The sequence below is a fragment of the Enoplosus armatus genome, chromosome 20 (genome assembly GCF_043641665.1).
Source record: "Enoplosus armatus isolate fEnoArm2 chromosome 20, fEnoArm2.hap1, whole genome shotgun sequence".
Lineage (NCBI taxonomy): Eukaryota > Metazoa > Chordata > Actinopteri > Centrarchiformes > Enoplosidae > Enoplosus > Enoplosus armatus.
The window spans coordinates 5,275,125-5,290,230 of NC_092199.1; the positions used below are offsets into that span (position 1 = coordinate 5,275,125).

Sequence of the window (15,106 nt, forward strand, 5' to 3'; positions counted from 1 at the left end):
TGGCGCTGACACAAGGCTTTGTTATTGTCTCTAGCTCAACCAAACCTCAGCTAGAAAAAAACATGTTTTTGTGTTTCTCCTGTTCAGCTTTAACTGTAGCGTGTTGATTATATTCCTGAACAGCACAGGTCATACTGTATTATGTCTGAAGAGAGAATTATGAGCTGACAGATATGCTGTATGGTCTCTATGGGGTTATATCAGGTTGACTCAGGCACGTTCACAGCGAAGGATTAGCAGAGCTTACTGCAGAATACACACTTGTTATTGAGGCAGTGGTATTGTGGGAATCTGCTGTTTACCTGTGTCTTGAGAGAGGCTCACCTGGGCTGCCCTGACATGAATGGAGGGGATATAGTGAGGAAGGTCACAACAACACAGGGATAGTGTGAGATTATAGACCACGGGGTGGCTGAATCTGTTTACCACAACTGTCACTCCTGCCCTAGCTGTTACACAAGTCCCACATGAATATATGCAGATGTGTACTGTACATATAACTACTTCAAGCCAACACGCTGTCCCTCCACAATACACAAGACTGTGTACTGATTACTTTGTTTGTGAGACAGGCATGACCATATGGCCAAGAGGTAGTACTCAGACAGATTAGCAGGGTGCTGGTAGCTAACTTGGCCGACTGGGTGGGAGTACCCAGATCTGGCTCTCCTGGCAGAAAGCAGACAACTCGAAGCTGAGCTAAGCCTGCGGAGATGAGCTCATTGGATGGGTTTTAGCTCAGGTTAAGCCTTCTGCCACCTGCTCTCTTTCTCTCTCTGCCTTTACTCTTCCCCCACTGACAGCCTCAGGGGATCCAACCGCTGCCTTTCATGGACCACCTGTTGCCTGTTACGCTCAATGGGCTTTTCTTGTCCTTGAGTGAGTAGTACACAGGTCAGAGTTGTAGTGAAGTGGATTTATGAATGAGATATTAAATGGCTCAGTTTGAACTACTTTATTCAGCCAAGGTCATAATATGACAAGTGTCCTTCATTTTTTTCCCCAAACTGTGTTCAAGACACAGGTGGGCTTTGCTATATCTAAGCAGTAAAGCATAATTCTAGTGGAATTTCGTCTTGGAAACTGATGTACACCTTCATGGGAACAGGAGACAAAAGTGTTCTGGCTGGCTTCTTAATGACGCAGGTTGGGAAAAGTAAGAAACCGGCCCAACCAGTTTTGTAGTTAATGAGCCAAAATATTCAAACCCACCGGTATGGTGCTTTAATACCAGACTTACCTGACTTACTGTCAATTTATTTGAGATGATATCATCCGTCCTCATGAGGCTAACGGGAAAGCTATGTTTATCTCCCAAGGGATAAAGATCGCTCAACCTCGTGAATGAGACACCTGAGAGGACCAATTTATCTCACTACCGATTTCACTCTAACAAAAGACGTTGGTAAGAATTGAGAGCATACATTAAATAGGATAACTGATCAGAATTAGCTATACACTACAGAATACACTAAAAGCATGTTTTAGCTTACATCTATACAGATCCCAGTTTCCTTATTCCAAAACAATCTGTTTTTGAGTCAGTGCAGTAATCAAGCATGTTTGTAAATGTATTCATACGCTAGTAGATGTAAATATCTTGTGCGTAGAAAAGACTGCAGGATATATCTTACTTAGCCCTCGAACTTGTTAAGCATGTCTTTGGCAGGACTGGCCTGTCAGTAGCACACAGTGGGGAGTGCTTTATAGTGAGGCCTCGTCTCCATGGAGACACCTAGACAAGGTCAGGGCCATTGTTTGTTTTTGTTTTTTTATTCCTGATCCTCAGTGGTACAGTCTTCCATACGGGAGAATTGGTGTGTTTTTTTCATGTTTGCAGATGGATGGGCTGTGATAAATACGTTTTTTGATGGAACATTTGTTGGCAGGGTTGTCGATGCTATTTGGGGTGGACTGTAAGTGTAGTAGCAATAGATATATCACACAAAGTATTGATGGTGGCATTTCACGGTTATCTTTCTCAGAGCTGGAATTCTGTTATGTGCAGATAATGGAGGACTTAAAAGCCCTTCTTCATAACAACAAGAGGAGGGGAGACTTAAAAGAAAAAAAAGATTCTTCTATGTATTCATGTCATGTGTTTACCTGAAGAAGAAGAAGACAAAAACAAACTGAGGCACGTGGTTCATTTTGATCCCAGAGAGAGAGAGAGAATGTCAGCCAGCAGGCAAACAAAAATGTGCCATTTTGCCTCTTGGTTCCTTTGTAAAGATCAAGTCCTTAAAAACAACAAGCAGCGTTCAGCCTGGTCCAAGTTCAAGTCTACTTGATGACAGTATACCACGAATTGGCAAATTTTCTGCCTTTGTTTAGTACAAAGCACCTCACCTCAAGTGCTCAGTGTAGAGTTTCCGCCACCCTCCACACAGGTCTGTCAGTGAAAGGAGATTTAAATTGCCTTCAGCTTAGAGGCTGCACTGTAGTTAGCCTGATACAGAAAATAAACTGCTGTGAATGAGAAAGGCATTGTACTCCAAACAGATTTGCAATGTCCAAACTGCTGTCAAATACAGTATGTGACATAGGAAACGCAGTGCTAAGAAAGTACATTTCCAGGCAGCAGTGTACTGAGGGGCAGTGAACAACAAGTGTGAAAAGTTCAAGTAGCCATCCTGACATTGATCGAAACTAGACTGAATGATTCATTTTAATCAATGCACCTGTTTCCCTGTGCAAACACAGCAAATGTGATTTCATTTGGGGAAAGTAACATGCATAAGAAATGCTCAAAATTTGCATGAAAAATGACCCAGTTGTCCCAATGTTCTGCTGTCTTAATGTTCCCCCACCCTCGGATGGATGGAAAATGTCTCTCCAACACCATCGTTCATTGGCATGATGGCCCAGTTAAGAATCTGGGGGGAAACGTGTAAAAGGGCACACTTTGTCCATGCAGAGTCTTTTTTTTCACGAGGCAGTGTTTAAATAGCTTCACAGTTGGACAAATAGCCATGTCCTTTTTAGCTGTGAAGATTTAACCTCCGCACACAGAGACAGAGACAGAAACGAGACCTGAACCTAAAATGGCAAGAAGCACAGAAGAGTTTATTTTGGGTCTCGCACAGAAGGTAGTCCTACTTTTCTGCAAAGCTAGGTTAATATGTCAACACAAATAGGCTGTCTGACCCCGGGAAGTGGATAATCTTCGCTTTCCTCATTTTCTTTGACTCCACTTCTCCTTCTCCTGCTTCCGAGTGACTCTCTCTCCTGATCCCCGCTCCACCCTTGAGTCTCTTTTACAACAAGGGCTATTGTGGATGGGTCTGTGCCTCCCTGCACTTCCACTCTAATCTCGATGAGAGGGCAGGGCGTGGCAGCTCACTACAAGGGGAAGAAGACTAGATGCTGGAGTGGCCCTGCTGTTAGTTCTTCTGAACAGCTTGTAGTACTCAAGTAAACACACTTATTATCCCCGACTAACCCCTCTGGGTGTACAGCAAGGCCTTTGCCGTAAGGACTAGGAGACACCTAGGAATCACAATGAGTTCATTATGCTTGATTTGATTAAAAAACAGTATTATGCAATACAGCTGTTACATAATAGAGGACATAATGCAGCAGGTGTGAATTGTTCATGCTGTGTCCTTGGGCATCTTCTGAGTCATCAGTCCGCAGGGAGGTGATGAAAAGGAAGGAACTACCCAGAGGGCTTTAACTGTAACCTCATCAACTAATTAGTTACAGGTTACGCAAGCATAACATATTTTCCATTTTAGCGGAAAAGCAAAATTGTGATAAGAGCACAAGTGGTGTTGTATACGTGCATTTGTCTGTGAATGTGTGTACACGGTTCTGTGCAACAGAATCAGGAGTACAATGTTCCCTGCTTCATCCGTGGCCACCTAATAGGTTACCTCTTATACAAGCAGGAAGCACAGGCCAGCCGTAGGGCCATCGATGTGTCTTTATTGGCTCTTGGTCAGAAAGACAGGCAGGGATTGGTTCCTTGTAACATAGCTAATAGGTCACAAGTTGATTCTCACAACAACCAACGCATCCTCTCAAAATCTCCTTAAGACACTGACAGATTGAACTGAATGAGAGCTAAAAAAAATAAAATAACAATTCATTGAGAATATGAAATGTGAAAGGAAGAAATGTACAAAGAGTCTGGTGAGCGGGAAGAGCAACAGGTGGACAAAGGAGGCTGAAGGAAAATCCGGACAAATAAAAGAGGTGGCGCAGGTGACAGACATATTTGCAGCTAGAGATTGTCTCCCATATGTCTTAGTTGTTAAGGAACTAGAGGGAGTAAGTCTCCAAGGGTGTTTTCTGTGTAATACCCCAGTCATAACAACATGTTGTTTGTCTTGTTGTTTGTCTGGTGAGGCTCATCCATGATACTGCACTGTTTATAGCTGGAAATTAGTGAAATAGTAACTAAGCAGGGATGTGTTACCCAACCTTAACCTTATCTAAAATGGTGGCAGATCGGAAGAAACTGATAATTTTTTAAACGGTTTGCTGTTTAGTTTTGGGACTGAATCCAGAAATATTATATATGCCAAAAGTGCCACCTCTTTTACCATGTCGTACCTTACCTCAGGCACCACCCACAAGCCAAGTTGTGTCCATATACATAGGTACCAATAGTAAACAGTATGCACAGTACACTAATTTTCATACTTGGGGTTAAAAGAAATGAATGTGCATAATTCTTCTGTAGTAACAGGAAATTATACATGATGTGTGCCTACGAATGTCAATTAAACTGGGACCTTGAAACACAACTAACAATTAAAGTGAAAGAGAGAAGAGAAAGCTAAATCCTTTTCTAATGCTTTAATACTGTTTGTTTCGCTTTCTGGGGTCTTCCAGGAGCTGTCTCACCACCATCTACATACAAAATTATATCAGCACACTCAAAAATAAAGCAGTTTTGATATGCATACTGACATCTTTAAAGGATACTTAATTTAGGCACTTTTCCTGTATGAGAATACTGCATACTCAAAACCCACTTTGTGTGTCTATTTTTCATTCATCCAACAGTTTTGCTTTCTTCGTAATGAGCTTTACAGTCTCATGGGGCTGCTCGTGGGTATTCTGTAGTCTGTTTTGAAGATCTTTTATCTTCAAAAAACAAGGTACGGGTTGTTGTTTTTTTAAGCCTGTGGAAGGTTCATTGTGTGCTGTGGCTGCAGAGGACTTGCAGCTACTTGGAAAAACACAATGGCTGCTTTTGTGTTTCACACAGATGACATCTCCCACTCTGTCTTGTCTGATGGAAGCAAATGGACTAATAAGCCTGAAAATAGCATGGTGTTTAGCACCATTCTGCTATTACTGATGTCATTATCTGTGAACATGGGCATGAAGTTAACTTGACACTGTACTAAATGGATCTTGCACAGCATGCTGCTGCCTCCTTTGAAAAAAAACCCTCCAGAGGGCATTACTTACCAAAGGTTCAACACCTTTTTTCTGCCTTTAATCTATTACACAACAAAACAGCCGATAATGGGTTGGGCAAAAATGTTCATCTGATACAGGTGATACATATTCAATCTCAATCAACTTTGTCAAACTTACTTACTGGCTTCTATTATATGTATTTACTGTTTGAGTTAAATAGGAATGATTAAAAGCAGAACATAAAACCCACTGCATAAATTGAGATATTCAATTAAAATAAGAGACAACAGACTAATTATGAGTTTTTAAGTTGATTTAATCTTTTAGTATATCAGCATATGTGCAACTGTCCTCATTGGGCCATTTGTATGAATATTGCAGCCCCTTTACTCCTGAACTGAGAGTATTCTTCATCTGTCTTGTCTGCCATTCTTTGTTATTGGAGTCATCTGTGAATTAAAGTAACAGGTAGTTGAATGCTGTCATTGTTTTGATACTGCAGCTGTAGTAGTTTATGAGGTGTGATGGGACCTGATGTTTTTAAAAAGATCATCAAACTTTCTTTTTTTTTCTTAATCAGAATACAGTAAGTCTACTCTTTTGTTGAAATGCAAAAACATCATTCACCATCTTCTTCATCTTATCAGTCGCCTAGCAACAGTGTTAAGAACTTTTCATATAAAAATTGGAACCTCACATGTTTCATTTGGAGGCAGCAATTATCTTGGTACAGATGTTTCAGCAGACTCACACAGCTGCACTGCTGAAACAACTGAGCCTTCATACTTGTTGCAGACTCAAATTCCAGCATTACAGCTGTTTATCATTCAATATCATCATTATTGTTTTCACTTCATGGGGACTTGTTATGAACACAGATGCATGGCTAGAGTAACTGGAAGATGAATACAAATAATGTGGTCTTAAATTCACAATATCTTACCTTATATTTTAAATTTCAGGGATGACAGGAATGTTACATATCACACTTCATTTTGTAGCGGGCATACAGAAGTATTTTGTACAAGGACACATATGAGCTTGAGTAAAGGCAGGCAGTCTCCACTTGGCTTGATTTTAATCTGAGATTTCCTTCTTTGACCTCATTCTTTTGTGCCAAAAGCACAGCCGTACAGCTTCCTCTGCGCTCTTAAGTTGTTCCTCTGGCACTGAAATATTCCGACTGTGGCTTGATGTTGACCCACAAAGACCACAGGGCTGTAACTTGATTCTGTGAAGTCCGTGTATGTGTGCATGTCTGTGTGTTGTTGTCTGGGTAATTGGTGATTGTCCTAGTTTGTGTGTTATGGCCGACCTCCGGCCTCTGGCCTCAAGGCTACCTCTGACCTTTAAAAGACAACAGCCTGTGCCAGTCTCTGGCATCCAGCTACTGAGCTTCACTGCCAGTTGCTGTACCCTTGGATGTTTGTTGTTTGTGATGGCACCAAGTGGATAAGTAATAGATTTGCTGGTAATCAGACTCATTACCTCCAAGGAGGTTGTGCTTTTGGTACTGTTTTTATTTAGTTTGCAGGATATCTCAAAACTTGTGAGTTAAAAAATGTGTTACTAATGCAATTTGTAACATAAGGAAAAGGTGTTTAGGTTGTAGTTTGGATCCAATAATTTTTGCACTTATTTGAAACAAGAACATCTGGCACATGGACACTTAATATCTTTTCTTACTTTATGTTGTGGGTGCCATTAATGCCACCCTGCACCCTCCACATTTTCACACTTAATTTAGATCTGGGGTTCAATTAATTGCTTTCATGGATGACAAATTGCTGTATTGTTCCTCTTATCCTTTGTAACCATCTGTGCCTGTGCTATCCAATAATACATCTGTGCTACGTGCCTTCAAAACCGAATTGACGAGGGCAGTGAACAAGAGAGAAAGAAAGAAAGACACACGATTTCTGTCATCCAATTCTTGATCTTTCAAGATCTCATGTTGCGTTGCGCAAGAGGCTGGCAATCCTATTGCAAGGACCCGTGTGTGTCTGCAGGTGCACATATGAGTGTCTGAGTTGGAATTACAGCGACCCTCGTCTGACTGTACTGATCTGGCATTCGTTTGTCACAGCCAGACGTCTTATGTAACCTCAAATGAAGAGCAGGCCTTGCTATCAAGCACCCTGTATCAGGTACACTCTGATCCAACACACACCTCCGATCATCAAGAGCCCCTGAAACGGGATATACAGTAGCATTGTTGGGGTGCAGAGAGGGCAGCTCTGAGGTTTTCTATCAAATAACCAGCCGCAATTGTGCCCTGTGGACTTTCCAAAGCTTTGGTTGCGTTTCTGAAAGAGCAGCTTGAAAGGTTGCCCCGTAAAGGTCACCGCTTAGACCTGATTGCTTTTTTTTGTGATCTTGATCCTTTGTTCTTTGCAGTATTCTTCATGCAGGACACAGATGTCATTGTTAAATGACTGCAGTTGTGTCATTGTGCAACCTGAAGATAAGGGAAGGGAAATGGTGAAATGCATGCAGAGAGAGGCCCAGCTGTCCACACACACACACACACACACACACTTATACAGATACTAATACTTGTTTCATATTATGATGGATTCTGTTGAATATCTGCACAAAAATGAAAGGAGTATTCAAGGCCTAGTGTAGATGGTCTTCATCTACGTGCTGAAAACATATTGATGGCTCATTGCAAATACTGCATTCACTGCAAAACATGCTTACAGTGGGAAGTCACTCAAAATATGTTTTATTTGCTTTTTGATTATTATGTGCTGCATAGGCACAGCAGTGCGTTGAGTTAAATGCTAACATGCTCACAATGACAATGCTAACATGCTGATGTTCACCATCTTTGTTTTTTTGTTTTGTTTTTGTACAGCTGAGGCCAAAGTGTTGGACAAATTAAAACTTTGACCTTGTGATGGTAATAGATGAAAAGTTAAGGGATCTCCAAAGTTATTACAATTCATCCAAACAGTGACATGAATGTGTGAACCATATTTCAAGGCAATCCATCCAATAGTTGTCAAGACATTTCAATTAAAACCTCAAATGTCAACCTCATGGTGACGCTAGAGGAAAAGTCAGGGGATCACCAATGTCAGTAGGATTCATCTTCTGGGGAACATGAATGTGTGAACCAAATTTAAAGGAAATCCCTCCAAAAGTGGTGAACCAACCTGAGGATATTCCTATCCATAGAGCCACTAGCATTTGGTGGAAAGTTCAGCCAGTTGCACAATGATCAAGTGATAATTTTTAGTGTGAATCCAACTATTTTTCTAAAGGATTTTAAACAATGTGAAACCAGGCGTTTTTGAAAAATGAACTGTGCCATTTTCTCATTTATACCTACCACCAATAACCAAGTGTATTTTCATGCAGATCTAGATCCAGGTGGAGATATCTAAAATTCTAAGTATTTTCTAGGATTAAAATAATACCTTGGTGGAGCTCTTCTCTTAATCTCTCCAATACATGCATGGTCAACCCTATGAGCTTGATAAAAGAGGATGTAACCTCATGACCTTTTGAAACCAGAGCAATAAAGACAGGACACAAATGTAAGCAATAAATCGTGACACCAGTTTGCACAGGTGGTTTGACGTGCTTTGGCCCTATCGCTCTGATTCAGACCCCATCTGCGTGTTTTTGTTCAAAAAGGACATTTCTTTCTCCATCTGCTGTCTTGTGATGTTGATGTCTGGTCTTTCATATTCTTCTCTCTTTCCTCTATTTGGTTTTCTTTTTCTTAATTTCATCAGTCTTTATTTGTAGCTGCTGTATTTATCTGCTCAAGTGACTGTTTATTGTCTTGTTAATTACACTTGAAATGTTAAACAAGATGTATCTTCTGTTCTTACCCTCTGGCAATGACAACAGATGGAAGTCTGTTTGTAATGATCATGGAGAATAAATGCTGTACTGGTACAAGACAGGAAAACACTTAATTTTGCTTCTAATCAAACTATGTGTTATTACAGTGTGAGTGGCGGCCAGTGAACTGTTGGCCCTTTATATGATTGAGATTTCCAATTGCTCTTTTGTCATTTTATTAGTTATCCGAGCCACCATTTAGGTGTAATGAAACCAGTGTCTATAAAAGCGGTTGATGTCTTCACGACTGCTGACTTTTGTTGGCCGTCTTGGCAGCATTTGCCACTTGGCACACAATAGTGGAGCGAGTCAGGGAGAGCCAACCAGGGCAGGCTGGCTTGTGAAACAGTACCACATCCAGGCTTTGAATTATGGATCCACGGTGGGAGCTAGCAGTGCTATAATCAGCAAGATGGCCAACCAAGTCGACCCTGCTGCTTTAACGACCAGAACAGCAGGCCCTGTTGATTAGAAAACCCATCAGCCAAGAATGGTGCTGGGCAAGGGTGCTTCATCGCACCCCGCTGCTTTTTATGGCATTTAGATAACTCCATCACGCTAATTGGTTTCATGTCGCTGCATAAGCAAGCTGTTGTTTTGACTTTGGCTGATCCTTGTGAGGATATGAATATTTTAGGAGCCTCTTTTTTCATAGCCATGGTGTGTAAATTCACGCTCTGACCATTTGTTTTGTCAGCCCCCGGGGTCACGTTAAATTGAGCCAAGCCCTGCATCTAAATATAAAGTGGGTGTAGCGTGTGATGGCCATTGTGAAAGGGGACAGCATGATTAAAACTGCTCAAAATGACACCACGTTTACAGAGGCTGTCGACCAGGAAATTACTTTCCTTTTCACCTCACGCAGTCCTCGGGTCCTTCGGCTTCTGGCCCGCTTGTATCAAAATTGACGTCTCCTTTAGTTGCATCTATGAATTAGTCAGCAGACAACGAAAAAGTGGTGGATTGGTCCCAGTGGAAAGAGCAACAAACCCAAATTTAAACCCTAGTGGAAAATCTGACCTTGACATTACTCATTGAACTGGACCACAGTTTAGAGATTTCTTTGTCTGCAAATGTTCTGATCTTTCCTGATATTTGACAGATCATGGTTAACATGCTGAACCAGTGAACTAGAAATAGAAGTGCACATAGAGGGGCTATAGGTCAGACATAATTAACCACCATCATGGACTCACACTGTTTCTATCTTCTGTCTGACGTAGTTTCAACTGTTAAATGATTACTGATCGAAGTAATTCTCTGCCAAGTCTGGCATTTAACATTGGAAGGTCAGACGATTAACAATAGGAGGTTAGAGAAGCAGATACACTGGCAAAAAGACACATATATAGCTGATAAATGTGTTGTTATGCCTGAGTCTTCAGCCGATGTCCCAGTAATTAATCATCATCATCATAATTACAGCTTGCCCACCACTTTGTTCATTAACAGCGACACCAGAACCAGTGAGACATTGCTATTTATCTTATCACGCTCTATGGTTAATGTGTTTGCTGCATTGTGCCAGTTGTGTTTGCAGAGTGGTTGCTGTGCAGCTGTCCACTGACTCACAGTCCAGTTTTAAGCCTGTTGGATTCATGACTCAGGTACAGCAAATAAGAGGGACAAATCGATCAGCTTTTCTGAGGCTGATTCTGAAGATGCCCACTGCCTGATGACTACAGTAACTGACAGTTTGATGAGCTGATCTCTGTGTTTAACATATCCTACTTGGATCTGTGGCTGTGTGATATGGTTGGCTAGTCCCTGTGGAAATATATCATAGGCTTTATCCAGAAATTACTTGGTAGTGCATGTGATGACATACCTTTTGTCAATTGAAGCAGATTACATAACACTTTGTAATAATATGTTCTTGTACTACAGAGAACGAGGGCTGCAACTAACGGTCATTTTCATTTCAATTCAAGTATTTTCTAGATGCCCATCTCAAAGTTTTTGAAAATGTTGTTTTGTCTAATCAACAGTCCAAAACCTAAAGATATTATATTGTCATAAAAGAGTAAGAAAATCTGAAAATAGCCACAATTGAGAAGCTGGAACAAGTGAATCTTTGCCATTTTTGATTAAAATACTGCTCAAACGATTAAAATTAATTGATTATCAAAATAGACTCTTACTAATCGTCGCAGCTCTATTAAGAACTGTTGCACTATAGATGATGTGTATGTATGAATGATCTGTATAAAATCAAGAGAGTTCCTGCCGCCTGAATGTTTTTAGTGTAAAAATTACAACAGACGGCACATACACCCAAGCACAGTGTGAGGGAGTACTGGCCTCAGCTCTCGTGGTCAGTCATGCCTCTTGTCACCCTGCTTGCACAGACTTGCTTGTTGCAGAGGACATGAAATGCTGCTTTCTTAGTTGTGTTCTGTTTCCATGCAACTGTGTGAGAAAGAGAAGATGTGTGGGATCATGGTTTCCATGAGACTGCCCTGTTTCTAAATGCTCCTTAACCTGTTCTGTACGCTCAACAGCCAAGACTGACCTGTACTTCACCTCAGACTCTTTGTTTCTTAGAAGCCTCTTAATTGAACTCAGAGGACCGTCTACTGTGAAGGGCACCCAAGTTGGCAGTTTAAACTCAGGGAGGTTACCTGTGCTCCATTATTGGCATCAAAGCCCTGCGGCACATGCCCGGACATCCAGTCTTATATTGCCACACAGTGTACTGTCATTAGAGCCAGCACCTTACAGTCTTATCAGAAGACTTTAAGAAAATTAGGGGTATAGAATCTGCCCAAGCAACAGCTGCTGTGTGTGGATGTTCATGGGTGGGGCTGTGGAAGGTACTGTAACTCAAGAAACACAGATGACAGATGGGACAAGAGGTGTTATCAACACCCTTGGCCTTTAATGATTCTCCGAAGTGCATGCACATGGACAAAACTGTGCATGGATGCGCACACTATTTGATACCTACAATACATGCAATTATGTGAGAGCATTGTTGCATGCTCATCAGCTTTCTCAAGGAACATAATGACACATGCACACACACAATTACACACGCACACACACCATGCATGCAGTGTTCACACTAAGCTGGCTACGTTTTCTCTCAGGTTTCACCTTGCAGACACGCTTTCATTGTCATAATTGACATCACGAAACTGCTCTGCACAGTGGACACATTTGAAAACACCCATGTCACATTTTAGTGTGGATGATGACATTGAAGCTTTTCCAAAACTATGTTGTATGTCGTCATCATGGTTGGATGTCTGTGCAGAAGAGTAAAACGTTCTCTTGCCTCCAGCTCTGCTATGCCGGTGTTGTCATGATGTTCATGTTGTCAGATGACTTTATGAACATAAAATACGGACTTGATGGCGGTCTTGGTGCGGCAGTGCAGGAATGACTGTTTGCCTTGGTTAACAGGCGCTGTATGAGCCAGTATCACTGTTACTACTTTATACTCCTGCAGTCTGACAACAGAAACACGGAAGAAATATGGAAACAGCTAAATTGTGTCTTATGCTATATTGAAAGTAGAGTGGGAGGTTTACTGTAAACTGCTGAGACCAGATAGTGCTTTCAGATGATGGTAGTAACTCACAATTTTGTTGCCTGCCAACTAGGCTAGTGACAAATTACGATCAAATGTACTATCAACGATTTAGGAGATGATTTCTAATGCCCCTGCTGGTTTTAAGATGATTTATGTATGCTTTGTTTATTGTGCGTTGGGTCAAAATGTATTCATGAAGTGTATAAAAATCCTAATCAGTCTGCTGTGGTAATCCAGTAGTAATTTCCTAAATATGTGTTTTACATTTAGAACTGGAATCGCCTATAATATTACATAAAATAGACTCCCTCTCTTCAGTGTATTTTCTGTGTCTGTACTTTATACCATCACACATATGATAGTGGGCCCCTGCAACACATGCTGTCTGTCAACTGTGGTTGATGCTCTTACAAACTGCTGTGAAGTCACATTTTGGGAAAACAAAGGCTAATTAGGCTGAAAGGCACAAGAACAAAGTTTCACATGGTTTAACAATGATAGAACAATCTGACAATGTAGATGACAAATTAATTCTTCTGACTATACTCATGTTGGTTCTGAAGGTCATCAGATTGGCCGAGAATAAGTGGCGTAAGTGCCTCTGACCTTAGGTGCTTCTGATAGTAAGAGAAGTACTCCCTTGTTCACAATATCTTTCCTGTGAAATGCGATCAGAACTCCTACGTCATTGCAGCTGGACGCAGTGCAAAGAAAAAGTTAGAGGAGAAGCAGGAAGTTAAGAAGATGAGGAGAAAGAGGAGGGAGGGAGGAAAGATCGGAAAGAGAATAGCATCAACTGCTGCACATGTTACTCTTCTCCTCACGTGGTCTCCTTGTGTCCTGAGCCCAGTTGGTCCTCATCTTCTTTGTGTGCATGCCATAGAAAAGAATAAACTCTTTTCAGCATGAAAATACATATGTGGAGCCCAGTAACGGAGTGACGTCCAAGGACAAACAAGTAGCGGTGTTGCATTCATTTCTCCCACCTCTCCATCTTCCCTCCCTCTCCCTATCTCTCCTCTTGAATTTCAATTGAGAGGCTTCAAAGTGAGCGGCTCAGTGGTTGAGGGGGTCATCAAACAAGCCGGGTGCTTCAGCGTAACAGGCCTCAGAGGACTCTCCAGGTCCACTGTTGAACGGAGCTGAAAAACCTGGCAAACTCCCAGCTGCTGCATGGCTGTATCTGAAATAAACTCAAGGGTCCTCTGTACCGTCTTGTCTTTTTTATTGTTATTGACTTTTCCACTATTTTCATAGCATGAGATTCAAACCCACAACACTATGAGGGGAATAATTTCCTTTTAGCTGTGGACAACCGGTCAAGCCAATTGCATCCCCTCTGATTCAGTGACTTGTCAACAGCTTTATAATATTTTCCTCATGCTGTGCCGTTTATGTGAAGAATTTGTCCCTGAAATGTTCTTTTCGAGAGCTGTGATTTACTGATGATTGTAGGTTAGGCTTAGAATTTGTCAAACAGCACAACTGGAACAGTGAGACATCTCAATCTGCATGTATTCATGTACAGCGTGATTCTACTTCTGACTGTCACATGCACAAAAACACATTTTTAGCAATCGCACCCTGCCGCTGGTCTCTCTCCTCTGGATGCTACATGAATGTCCTTGACATGTGGGCTGATGGTTGGGTCATTATTTTCTATAAGCAGGATTCACAGTGTGGCAGATGGCTTGAGTGGATGCCCATTTGCGCACATGCATGCATACTATGAAGTGTCCCTGATCTGAACAGGGGCTGTTTTTGTCAAGGGCAACCTGTCATACATTGGAAAAGACAGCTTTCATTGACTTTTTTATGACATTTCTTACAATTATTGGTAATGAAATGTTGGAAGACGAAATACTGACTGAAAAGTGGAGAGTGGCACCTAAGTTTACGTTGATAATTTTGGTTTATTGGGACATTACTTTTCTGTGTTCTGGCTACCAGTGAGTTTCTGTTGTTTTCGTGCCTCTTCCTGTCTGATCTGAATACACACAATTCAGTGTCACCAGACTCATTTAAGACTGCACAATAGATCTTTAATTCCCAACCAGGGGTACGTGATTGTGGAGTAGCTCAACTAATGTGAAAAAAATATGAATATATTAAATGTTAGAGTATAATATATTAGAGTATTAATTGGTAAATTATGATTTGGCCCACATATTTAATTTTTGGAGGAAAATAAATACACAAATATGATAACAAATTGGTGTGAGGCTGATTATGAGTGTATTTGTTGTCACAATAACCAATGAAGTAAGCTAACTGCACAGAACAGCACCAATCTAAGTCAGTTAAGGTGGTTCCTTAACACCACCTTGTGAAGGCCAA

At 41.2% G+C, this 15,106-nt stretch overlaps 1 protein-coding gene across 1 annotated transcript in view; it reads left to right on the top strand.

Annotated features, from left to right (window-relative positions):
* The window catches only part of kif19 (kinesin family member 19), a 31,450-nt gene that overhangs the window by 3,365 nt on the left and 12,979 nt on the right, over nt 1–15,106 (top strand). The window lies entirely within an intron of this gene.